Source organism: Triticum aestivum, chromosome 2D (assembly GCF_018294505.1).
Source record: "Triticum aestivum cultivar Chinese Spring chromosome 2D, IWGSC CS RefSeq v2.1, whole genome shotgun sequence".
NCBI classification, from domain to species: domain Eukaryota; kingdom Viridiplantae; phylum Streptophyta; class Magnoliopsida; order Poales; family Poaceae; genus Triticum; species Triticum aestivum.
In genome coordinates, this window is record NC_057799.1 from 274,858,244 (window position 1) to 274,871,473 (window position 13,230).

Sequence of the window (13,230 nt, forward strand, 5' to 3'; positions counted from 1 at the left end):
CTTAGTAGTAGAATGCAATGAACGATTATAAGCAAACTCAATATGAGGCAAGCAGTCTTCCCACATTTTCTTATTATTCTTCAAAACAGCCCTAAGCATAGTAGACAATGTTCTATTGACTACTTCAGTTTGTCCATCAGTTTGGGGGTGACAAGTAGTACTAAAAAGCAGTTTAGTCCCCAACTTAGCCCATAAACATCTCCAAAAGTGGCTAAGAAATTTAGTATCACGATCTGAAACAATAGTATTTGGCACACCATGCAAGCGAATAATTTCACGAAAGAACAAATCAGCAACATTAACAGCATCATCGCTTTTATGACATGGTATAAAGTGCGCCATTTTCGAGAATCTATCCACGACAACAAATATGCTATCCCTCCCCTTCTTTGTTCGAGGTAAACCTAAAACAAAGTCCATAGATATATCCTCCCAAGGAACACTAGGTACAGGCAAAGGCATATATAAACCATGAGGATTGAGTCGTGACTTAGCTTTTTGACATGTAGTGCAGCGAGCAACAAAACGCTCAACATCCCGTCTCATCTTTGGCCAAAAGAAATGTGTAGCAAGTACGTCCTCCGTCTTCTTCACGCCAAAGTGTCCCATTAATCCTCCTCCATGCGCCTCCTGCAACAACAAAAGACGAAGAGAGCTAGCTGGAATGCATAGCTTGTTAGCACGGAACACAAATCCATCATTAACGACAAACTTGTTCCAGGTTCTTCCTTCTTTACAATTCTGCAATACATCTTTAAAATCAGCATCATGCACATATTGATCTTTGATGGTCTCCAAACCAAATATTTTGAAGTCAAGTTGTGAAAGCATAGTATAGCGACGAGACAATGCATCAGCAATAACATTTTCTTTACCCTTCTTGTGTTTAATGACATAAGGGAAAGTTTCAATGAATTCAACCCATTTAGCATGTCTACGATTCAGTTTAGCTTGACTTTTAATATGTTTCAAAGATTCATGATCAGAATGTATAACAAATTCTTTGGGCCATAAATAATGTTGCCATGTTTCTAAAGTCCGAACAAGAGCATATAGTTCTTTATCATAAGTAGAATAATTCAGACTAGGCCCACTCAATTTTTCAGAAAAGTATGCAACAGGTTTGCCATCTTGTAATAACACACCTCCTAATCCAATGCCACTAGCATCACATTCAAGCTCAAAAGTCTTATTAAAATCAGGAAGTTGGAGTAAAGGAGCATGTGTCAACTTATCTTTCAATACCGTGAAGGCTTCTTCCTGTGCGGTACCCCAAACAAAAGGCACATCCTTCTTTGTAAGCTCGTTGAGAGGTGCAGCAATGGTGCTAAAATCTCTCACAAAACGCCTATAGAAACCAGCGAGTCCAAGAAAACTCCGCACTTGTGTGACCGTTTTGGGCTGCGGCCAACTCTCAATAGCTTCAATCTTGGCTTTATCAACTTCAATTCCCTGTGGAGTAACAACATAGCCAAGAAAAGATACTCGGTCGGTGCAAAAGGTGCACTTCCCAAGGTTACCAAACAAACGTGCATCACGTAGAGCAATAAAAACAGCACGTAAATGTTCCAAATGTTCTTCCAAAGATTTGCTATAAATCAGTATATCATCAAAATAGACCACCACAAATCGTCCAATGAAAGCACGTAAAACTTCGTTCATTAGTCTCATGAAAGTACTAGGTGCATTAGTTAACCCAAAAGGCATGACTAACCACTCATATAAACCAAACTTAGTTTTAAATGCAGTTTTCCATTCATCTCCCAATTTCATACGAATTTGATGGTATCCACTACGCAAATCAACTTTGGAGAATATTGTAGAGCCACTCAATTCATCAAGCATATCATCGAGCCTAGGAATAGGATGACGATAACGAATAGTAATATTATTAATGCCTCTACAATCAACACACATACGCGACGTACCATCCTTTTTAGGCACGAGTATAATAGGAACAGCACAAGGACTAAGAGATTCGCGTATATAACCTTTGTCGAGCAGCTCCTGTACTTGACGCATAATCTCCTTCGTCTCCTCTGGATTGGTACGGTATGGTGCACGGTTGGGTAGCGATGCACCGGGAATTAAGTCAATTTGATGCTCAATCCCTCGAATAGGTGGTAATCCCGGTGGCACGTCTTGTGGGAAGACGTCAGCGAACTCCTGCAAAATGTGAGTGACAGCAGGGGGCAAAGAGGAAGGCACGTCCTCGAATGAAAATAATGCCTCTTTGCACACAAAAGCATAGCAAACAGATTTGCTGAAATCTAGTTCATCAATATCAGATTTTGTGGCAAGTAAACATGCACTTTTCAATTTAATTTCAGAAACAACACTAGATGGTTTATTATTAGGTTTCATTTGTTGCTCAAATTCCTTTGCCACAATCTGATTTTCACTCTTATTTTTCTCCTGTTTTGCTTTATTAGCTCTATTAATGTCATCTTTCAAAATGGAATCAGGAGTCATAGGAAGCAAAGTAATATTTTTATCCTTATGAACAAGAGTATACTGATTGTTTCTACCATGGTGTACAGAATTTTTATCAAATTGCCATGGTCTACCTAGTAATAAGGAACATGCTTGCATGGGTACCACATCACAATCAACATAATCAGCATATGTAGAGATACTAAAATGCACACGAACAGTACGTGTTACCTTAACCTTGCCGCTGTTGTTGAACCATTGGATGTAGTAAGGATGTGGATGTGGTCTTGTGGTGAGAGATAGCTTCTCCACCATCTCCATGCTAGCCAAGTTGTTACAGCTCCCTCCATCTATGATGACGCGAACAGAACGTTCCTTCACAACTCCCTTTGTATGGAACAAATTATGCCTCTGATTTTGCTCTGCTTGTGTGACCTGCACACTCAAAACACGTTGAGCAACTAAACATTCATACCTGTCAGCGTCTTCAGGAGCCATGTATTGCGTCTCATTTTCAGAATCATCTCCACCATGTTCTTCACGTGTAATAAGAGCCAAAGTCTCCTCATCATAGTCACTAGCGGACTCATACCCACCATCCTCAGTAGCAATCATGACACGCTGAGATTTGCATTCTCTCGCAAAATGTCCTCTTCCCTTACAACGACGACAAATAATATCACTTGTGTGCCCTGTCGATGCCATGGAAGAAGAAGAGCTCTGCACAGGCCCGGCAGGTGTGCTCTTGGCAGAGAGTGGTGGTTGTGCCTGCTTTCTTGTATCACGGCTGGAGGTGGCACCTGATGGAGGTGATGGTGAAGTGGAAGTAGAAGATGCACGCGGTGTCCATGATGAAGGTCGACCTGCAGAAAAGTTAGTTCGCGCCAATGGCTGTCGATCCTGCACTTCACGTTCAGCTTTACAAGCAAGATGGAATAAACGAGTGATATTATTATAATCCTTATACTCTAGAATGGTCTGAATCTCTTTATTTAATCCACCCATAAAACGTGCAAGCATAGCTTCATTCTCCTCAACAATACCACATCTAATCATGCCAGTTTGTAATTCCTGATAATATTCTTCTACAGAATTTTTTCCTTGTCTTAAACGCTGCAATTTTTGAAGTAATTCACGTTGATAATATGGTGGAACCCAACGAGTACGCATAGCAGTTTTCAAAGCAGCCCAAGTAGCTGGAACAGGATATAATCTACAATGTTCAGACCACCAAACACATGCAAAGCTAGTGAAAGCACAAACAGCAGCAGGAACACGTCTCTCCTCAGGATATTGTAAACATGTAAATCGTTGTTCAGTTTCTAACTCCCAAGTAAGATATATATCAGGAACATATCTACCCTCAAATGGTGGAATATTCAATTTCAGTTTAGGGAGATGGTCATGATCTCGTACCTGAGGTGGTGGTGCCGGCCTACCGTTGCGAATATATACCTGAGGTCGACCTGCTGGTGGTGGTGCTGGTGGCTGCACGTAGTTCTGATTTTGATCAACCTCATCCTCATAATCGCCCGCATAATCGTCATCCTCCTCAGCCGCCGCAGGAGCAGGAGCCAAAGAAGCATCAACAGTAGGGACAGCAGCACCCGAATTTTGACCAATCTCAATTGGAACGCGCTGTGCCCGTCCCACTTGATTTGGAAGGCGGCGTTGGAGATGTGGTTGTTGTTGTTGTAGAGGTGCGACATGTGCAGCCGGTGGTGGTTGGGGAAGACGCTTTAGTAATTCAGTAAACTTGTTATCCAGCTTTGTCTCAAACGACTTCTCCACGGCATCTATCTTCTCCATAGCCTCTTCAAATCTGTTTAGCACATCTCCCACCTGGCCACTCATCATTTGCTGAAATTTATCATGCAACTCCTTGTTCGTCATGTTCGCCCAATCAGTCTCATCGGCTTGTGAACCTGCCATGGTTAGCAGCAATAGAAACACAAAAGAATATGATCCTGCAGACTACTAGAAGTGGTGGGATGGTGGTGTGTCACAAAACCTTCAAGCGAATCTCAAATTCTTACCAGTTCTTACCCAGCAGCAGGTGGTGATCGGCAACCGTTGTAGTCAAAAACTCTCAAAGCTTGGATATAGCGATTACCAGGGAGAGTCAAACGCACGATGTAGACTTATGTGGAGCTGGGAAGGCTTATAATATGGTAGCAAAATGGTAAGCAATAATCAATTCAGAGATGCAAAGTTGAATAAACGCTCAACGACGGTACTGTGCTGGTCCTAGGCTAGACCGTGCTAGAGACGCGAGCCTAGAACACTAACAAAATCACGGCGCTGCACGTAAACAAGGGAAAAGCACACTCAGGAATTTTTTTTTCGCTCTTTTTTTTTTGCGCTCTTTTTTTTTTGCGCTCCTCCTTTTTTTTTTTGCGAAAAATCACTATAATGGCGAGTGTCTCAAAACTCTTCCCAGGTCAAACTGACAGGATGGGCACAAAATTTTTTGACTATTTTTTTTTCGGAAATCAGGGTAGCGACGACGAAAAAGTGCGACAAAAAATCACTATGATGGCGAGTGTCTCAAAACACTACCCGGGGCCTAAAAATAGGATAGGGAAAAAATATTTTTGGTTGCCGAAATTTTGGCCTAAAAACTGCCCGGGGGTCTCCAGACTCTTTTTTTTTTTCGAGACCTACTCAGGCAAGGAAACACGAAACGGAAAATATATGGATCTCTAAAACAAACCGACTATGAAAAGAACTCGGATTGGTGGTGGATATATGGCGGTAGTATATGGCAGCGGTGGTGGTATATGGATACGGATTCAAAGCGGTGGCGGATAAGCAATGGTGGTAGATGGCAAGGCGATGATGATGGTGCGGCGGCGGCGTGACAACTTATGACCAGAACTCGAAACTCTAAAAGACTAGACTCTAAGACCAGCAACTTGACACGACGATGCAACCGCAAATTCAACAAAGCAAAAACCCTAAAAAGATTATGCAAAGGCTCAGATTGGTTCGGATATGATGAACTAACCCTAATTTTTTTTGTGGCTTTTTCGTGGACTGTAGGTATGAAGAACAGACTCGATCTAAACTACGAAAAACTGTAAAATCTCACCGAGCAACCTGGAAATCTGATACCACTTGATAGAGGCAAAGGTGTCCCGTCTTTCGATGAGATGATGAATATCGCTTTGATGGAAGTCGACTTTGACGATCCGACTACGAACGTGCGAGGACGTCGCGCCTTAGCAATCGCTAAACCAACTCCGAGAGGTTATCGACCACGCCGGAGCACGATCAACCTGACCACGAGGGTCTGTTTCCTGCGAGCAAACGAAGAACAGGCAAGAAACTGAGATTGCAATCTGGATATTGCGAATATAAGATGAAAGCTTTATTGATCAAGGTGGGGTTCTGTGACGCCTTTGTCTGGTCGCTGAACACAAACGAAGTACGCGAAGTTGCAGCTATGGCGAACTTTTAATCTAAACAAAACCCAAAGTCTAAACGACGCCCTAAGGGCTGTATATATGGAGGAAGAGGGGGGGAATTTCGTGGCCCTTGAGGAAGGGGTCCGAAACCAACCCTATCTCTTGTTTCCCCACACATACGGACTCTAAAAACAGCCTATACTTATGTATTTCGAAATTACATGGGCCTGGCCCAATAATAAGGTGACGCAGCACCTAGAATAGCCTCTGGACGAAAGTTATGAAGTAGCATCTTGTATATTTCGTCCAAGGCTTCATGCACGCATTATGGTGGCTTCAACGTCCTGAAATCATCACTTGTAACTCCGTTCTTGTTCCCCATGCGCATGCCATCATCTCCATGCTTGTTCTTGCTCCAATGTTCATCCTTCTCAAAGCTAGGCCCTTCATTTGTAAGCAAAACAAATGTATCCAATTTAGGCAGCATCATATTCTCATGAACATTAGAATCATTAGCAAGAAACGAAAGTACCTGGTAATTTAATTGGCGTGCGCGAGCTCTAGTAATTGGTCCAGTATGTATAGCAGCAGGGACTGTGGGTGTAATAATTGTATTGATGTCCTCATCAGTAGATGAGCATCACAAAGTACAGCTGTTTTGGCCAAAGGAATGACTCAAAAACTTAATTTTAGATTTCTACAGAAAGCATTTCGGAGCTACCGATATGACAAACTCGGTGACACCGAAGCAACTTTAGAGTCTAAACATATGAAATCGGTCAGACTGAGACACAGTTCGGTTACTCCGAGATGCTAGGGTTTCACAGAGAAAGTAAACTCGGTCACACCGATTTGTACACTTTGGTCAGACCGAGTAGTACATGTGCAATGGCCTGGGCCTAATCGGTGAGACCGAATCTTTCAAATCGGTCGGTCCAAGATGAGATCAGCGGAAACCTAACCCTAAGTTTTTGGATCAAAACTAATCTAAAGGAAGTTTTGGTTGGATAGAACTATTTCAATCATGGCAAGAATCATGGCATTGTCCTTAGTGCAAGAATCAGAGAAAAAGATGGCACAAGGGGTCGAGTTCATACCCTAATTTGGTGATGAACCCGCTAGGCGACAACGGCGGTGAAGATTCCCGTTGACAGCCGCGGGGACCAGCGGCAGGAGGACGCTAGCAATGAGGAGACGATCCGGAGACCTCGAGACGGCAGAGCTGGACAGGCGTGGGCGAAGCATTTGGAGGAATTTCCAAATTTTCAGCCCGTGGGCATATATATCCAGACTCTGTCGGTGTGACCGAGTGGAACGACTCGGTGGCACCGAGATGCAGAATCGCAAGCGGTTGCTGCAACTTGGTGTGACCGAAAGGATCAAATTGGTTGCACCGAGATTAAAACTTAGATCAACCCAATGAATTCGGTGAGACCGAGGGGAATGAATCGGTCAGACCGAAATGTCATTGTGACATTTTGGAAGTTAAGCCCTTGACGGATCGGTGGCTCCGAGTGCTCCTCACCCGGAGGGTCCGAATTTGACTTGTTCAAACTTTGTGATGTAGCATGAATAGAGTTTGAGACGAGAAAAACATAAATAGCTAGAGGGAGTACTTAGGCATTCTTGTCCATCCATTTGGCAAAAATAAAAGCCAAACAAACAAAGCAACAAATGGATGTCCTCGAATGGGAAAAATATGCAATCAACATGCTCACACAATAAGATAGCAAATGGAGTATGTGGCAAAGCATGCACAAACACTCTAGCATCTATCAAGCAATTGGCGATGACTAGGTCATCTGTATATGAGTATATTGACTGAGGAGTCAAATGAGAACATTTAATCACAGGTCATACTCATCGTTTAAGCCCAAGTGGGGTTACCACTTTTACATAAAGCATCGTTGTGTTCACACCATTAGAGTTACTTGAGCTCAATTCTTAGAGCAAAGCTCCCCCTAGATGTGATATCCCCCCTAAGAGGGATGAACTAACCTTGGGTTTTGTCGATGATGACTTCATGTAGGTGTTGAAGATGTAGATGCTCAATGTTGATGTAGATCATTTGGAGCAATCCTTTGGAGTGAGTTGCACTTTCAATACCTACATCGGTTAGTCCCACAACGAACATGCAAGAATATCCATAGACATAGAGTGAAATACACACATGATGTTGTCCATGAAAGCATTAGTTTACCTTGTCCCTCATCTTACCAACAAGAGGGTTTGTGACTCCTTGAACTAGTGCAAGATGTGGAAGTTGATTGCACTTGTTCTTGCCAAAATGAATATGAGTGAAGTATGTTGGCGAAGTCACCCTCAAGAACTCTCTAGTTCTTCTTCTTCGGGATCCACATCATCTTGATGGGAATCCTTGGAGTTGTAGTCATACTTGATGAAGTAGAACTTGATGTAGTCTTGGGAATCCACTTGACTAAGGCCTTAGGAGCTTCTTCAAATGCATCAATCTCCTCTTGAAGCTTGTCCTTGCCTTTTAGCTTGTGGTCTTGTGGTGGAAGATCATCTTGAGCTTGTGTTCCCTTGAAAGAAGTGGGATCATACTTCTCTTGTTGAGGAACAAACTTCGTGTTGGGGTATTGATCTTCTCCCCACTCAACTCCATTGGCATTGAACTTGCGTTCAAAACCAACACCTTGATTCTTCCGGTGCTTTCCTTGCTTGCGTAGAGTTTCCTCAAATTGCTTAATTCTGGCAAGGCTCTTGTAAACACCTTTCTCTATAATTCCCTTCAATAAGCTATTTTCTTGCTCAAGTGTAACTTGGCTAAGAGAATCATTAGTGGAATCAAGAGAACTACTAGAAGCAACAATGTTGGATTTAACATGGTTATTGTTATTACTAGAAGAAGAATCTTTCTTGCTCTTGTTGCTAGATTTTACTTGTGGCATGTAAGTAGACAATAGTAAACGCTTGGCAATGTAAGAAGAACTTTTCTTATGAATATCATCATTGATTGCTTTTAAGAACCCATGCTCTTGCTCTAGATGGAGCTTTTCAAAGCGTAGCTTCTCATGAGTCTTTAAAAGCTCTCGATAATCCTCTAAGGTAGTTTCATGAGCTAACTTAAGAGTGTTTAGTTCTTTAGTTAGACGCTCAATCTCCTTCTCATCATCGTCATTCGTTTTATCTTGATTAGCATGATTAATAGCAATTTCATCATAGTTTTCATCACTAGAGTTGTTAACAAGTAAATCATCATCACCTAGCAAATCATCTTCATCACTATTGAAATCAACATACTCGAGGTGTGATACCTTGGGGCCTTTAGGCATGAAGCATCTTCCAATCCCTTCATTTGGTGAATCAAATATGTCGTAGGAGTTGGATGACACAAGTGCAAGACTGACAACACCTTCATCTTGAGTATATTCGGAGTCGGAGTGATAGCTTCTCTCGGAGTAGTTGCCGGAGTCGGAACCGGATACCCATTCGCCAACATGAGCTTGATGTCTTCGTCTTGTGTAGCTCTTTGATGACTTGTCCTTCCTTTCCGAATCCTTGCTTCTGCGAGAGGGTCTTCGTTCATGACAATCATCTCTACTCCTTCTCTCTCTTGGTGGTGATTCCTCTTTCTTGCTTCTCCTTTTAGGTGAGTCTTCTCTTCTCTTGTAGGGAGTTGTACACTCACTAGAGTAGTGTCCGGGTCTTCCAGAATTGTAGCAATTGCGATCACGGCTAAAAGATCTTTTGTCATTGTAGGACCTTGACTTGTGACTTCTCTCTTTGCTTCTACTCTTGTAGAACTTCTTGAAGTTCTTCACCATTAGGCTCAACTCTTCATTGAAGACTTGCTTCTCACTTGATGATGTAGGAGCATCACATGAAGCTTTGTAAGCACCACTAGACTTGTTTTGAAGCTCTTCCTTATCCTTGAGTGACATCTCATGAGCAACAATTCTACCAATGACTTCCGTTGGCTTGAGATCTTTGTAATTGGGCATCATTTGGATCAAAGTGCACACGGTATCATATTTTCCATCGAAGGCTCTTAGGATCTTCTTCATGATGAATCTGTCGGTCATCTCTTCACTTCCTAAGCTGGCAATCTCATTTGTGATGAGAGCAAGCCTAGAGTACATTTTAGCAACACCTTCACCATCCTTCATTTTGAACTTGTCAAGTTGACTTTGAAGCACATCCAATTTGGATTCCTTGACGGGCTCGTACCTTCGTGCATATCAATCAAAGTATCCCAAATTTCCTTTGCATTCTCAAGGCGGCTGATTTTGTTGAATTCTTCGCAAGCTTGAGCATTGTATTGCAACAACTTCAATTCTTCCACGGTCGCTTCACGATTCGGTTCCATCGAAGAATTCACCTTGCAAGCCAATACACACACTAGCCCAAACGGCGGGGTTATGTCCAAGAATATGCATTTTCATCTTATGCTTCCAACTAGCAAAATTAGTACCATCAAAGTAAGGACCTCTACGGTGGTAATTTCCCTCGCTAGACGCCATACTCTTCTAAGTTGTGAAACCAAGGCTATGATCACCAAAGCTATGGAAATCAAGGAAAATGGAGACCAAAGCTCTGATACCACTTGTAGGATCGAAAGTAGGTCTAGAGGGGGGTGATTAGACTACTTGACCAAATAAAAATCTAGACTTTTCCCAATTTTAAGTCTTGGCAGATTTTAGCAACTTAGCACAAGTCAAGCAATCAACCTACACACGCAATTCTAAGAGTATAGCAGCGGAATGTAAATCATCGCATATGAAGGTAAAGGGAGGGGTTTGGAAAGGCAAACGCAATGTAGACACGGAGATTTTTGGCGTGGTTTTGATAGGTGGTGCTATCGTACATCCACGTTGATGGAGACTTCAACCCACGAATGGTAACGGTTGCGCGAGTCCACGGAGGGCTCCACCCACGAAGGGTCCACGAAGAAGCAACCTTGTCTATCCCACCATGGCCATCGCCAACGAAGGACTTGCCTCACTTGGGTAGATCTTCACGAAGTAGGCGATCTCCTTGCCCTTACAAACTCCTTGGTTTAACTCCACAATCTTGACAGAGGCTCCCAAGTGACACCTAACCAATCTAGGAGACACCACTCTCCAAAAGGTAATAGATGGTGTGTTGACAATCAACTCCTTGCTCTTGTGCTTCAAATGATAGTCTCCCCAACACTCAACTCTCTCTCACAGATTTGTTTATGGTGGAAAGATGATTTGAGTGGAAAGCAACTTGGGGAAGGATAGATATCAAGATTCTTGTGGTTGGATTGGAATGTCTTGGTCTCAACACATGAGTAGGTGGTTCTCTCTCAGAATGAGTAATGGAAGTGTAGGCACATTCTGATGGCTCTCTCTTGAATAGAGAAGGGGGTGGAGGGGTATATATTGAAGGAAATATGCCCTAGAGGCAATAATAAAGTTATTATTTATTTCCTTATTCTCATGATAAATGTTTATTATTCATGCTAGAATTGTATTAACCGGAAACGTAATACATGTGTGAATACATAGACAAACAGAGTGTCACTAGTATGCCTCTACTTGACTAGCTTGTTGATCAAAGATGGTTATGTTTCCAAGCCATAGACATGAGTTGTCATTTGATTAACGGGATCACATCATTAGGAGAATGATGTGATTGACTTGACCCATTCCGTTAGCTTAGCACTTGATCGTTTAGTATGTTGCTATTGCTTTCTTCATGACTTATACATGTTCCTATGACTATGAGATTATGCAACTCCCGTTTACCGGAGGAACACTTTGTCTGCTACCAAACGTCACAATGTAACTGGGTGATTATAAAGGTGCTCTACAGGTGTCTCCAAAGGTACTTGTTGGGTTGGCGTATTTTGAGATTAGGATTTGTCACTCCGATTGTCGGAGAGGTATCTCTGGGCCCACTCGGTAATGCACATCACTATAAGCCTTGCAAGCATTGTAACTAATGAGTTAGTTGCGGGATGATGTATTACGGAACGAGTAAAGAGACTTGCCGGTAACGAGATTGAACTAGGTATTGAGATACCGACGATCGACTCTCGGGCAAGTAACATACCGATGACAAAGGGAACAACGTATGTCGTTATGCGGTTTGACCGATAAAGATCTTCATAGAATATGTAGGAGCCAATATGAGCATCCAGGTTCCGCTATTGGTTATTGACCGGAGACATGTCTCGGTCATGTCTACATAGTTCTCGAACCCGTAGGGTCCGCACGCTTAAAGTTCGATGACGGTTATATTATGAGTTTATGTATTTTGATGTACCGAAGATAGTTCGGAATCCCGGATGTGATCACGGACATGACGAGGAGTCTCGAAATGGTCGAGACATGAAGATTGATATATTGGACGACTATATTCGGACACCGGAATGGTTCCGGGGGTTATCGGATATATACCGGAGTACCAGGGGGTTACCGGAACCCCCCCGGAGGTTATTGGGCCTCATGGGCCCAATTGGTGGAAGAGGAGAGGCGACCAAGGGGCAGCAGCGCGCCCCTCCCCCCCCCCCAAGTCCGTATTGGACAAGGAGGGGAGCGCCCCCCTTTCCTTTCCCCCCCTCTCTCCTTCCCTCTCCTCTCCTACTCCAACATGGAAGGGGGGAGTCCTACTCCCGGTGGGAGTAGGACTCCTCATGGGGCACGCCAAGGGTGGCCGGCCCCCTCCCCCTCCTCCACTCCTTTATATACGGGGAGGGAGGCACCCCCTAGAGACACAACAATTGATCCCTTGGATCTCTTAGCCGTGTGCGGTGCCCCCTCCACCATAATCCACCTCGGTCATATCGTAGCGGTGCTTAGGCGAAGCCCTGCGTCGGTAGAACATCATCATCATCACCATGCCGTCGTGCTGATGGAACTCTCCCTCAAAAGCTCGGCTAGATCGGAGTTCGAGGGACGTCATCGAGTTGAACGTGTGCTGAACTCGGAGGTGCCGTGCGTTCGGTACTTGGATCGGTCAGATCGTGAAGACATACAACTACATCAACCGCGTTGTCATAACGCTTCCGCTTTTGGTCTATCAGGGTACGTGGACACACTCTCCCCTCTCGTTGCTATGCATCGCCATGATCCTGTGTGTGCGTAGGAATTTTTTTGAAATTACTACGTTCCCCAACAGTGGCATCCGAGCCAGGTTTTATGCGTAGATGTTATATGCACGAGTAGAACACAAGTGAGTTGTGGGCGATACAAGTCATACTGCTTACCAGCATGTCATACTTTGGTTCGGCGGTATTGTTGGATGAAGCGGCCCGGACCGACATTACGCGTACGCTTACGCGAGACTGGTTCTACCGACGTGCTTTGCACACAAGTGGCTGGCGGGTGTCAGTTTCTCCAACTTTAGTTGAACCGAGTGTGGCTACGCCCGGTCCTTGAGAAGGTTAAAACAGTACTAA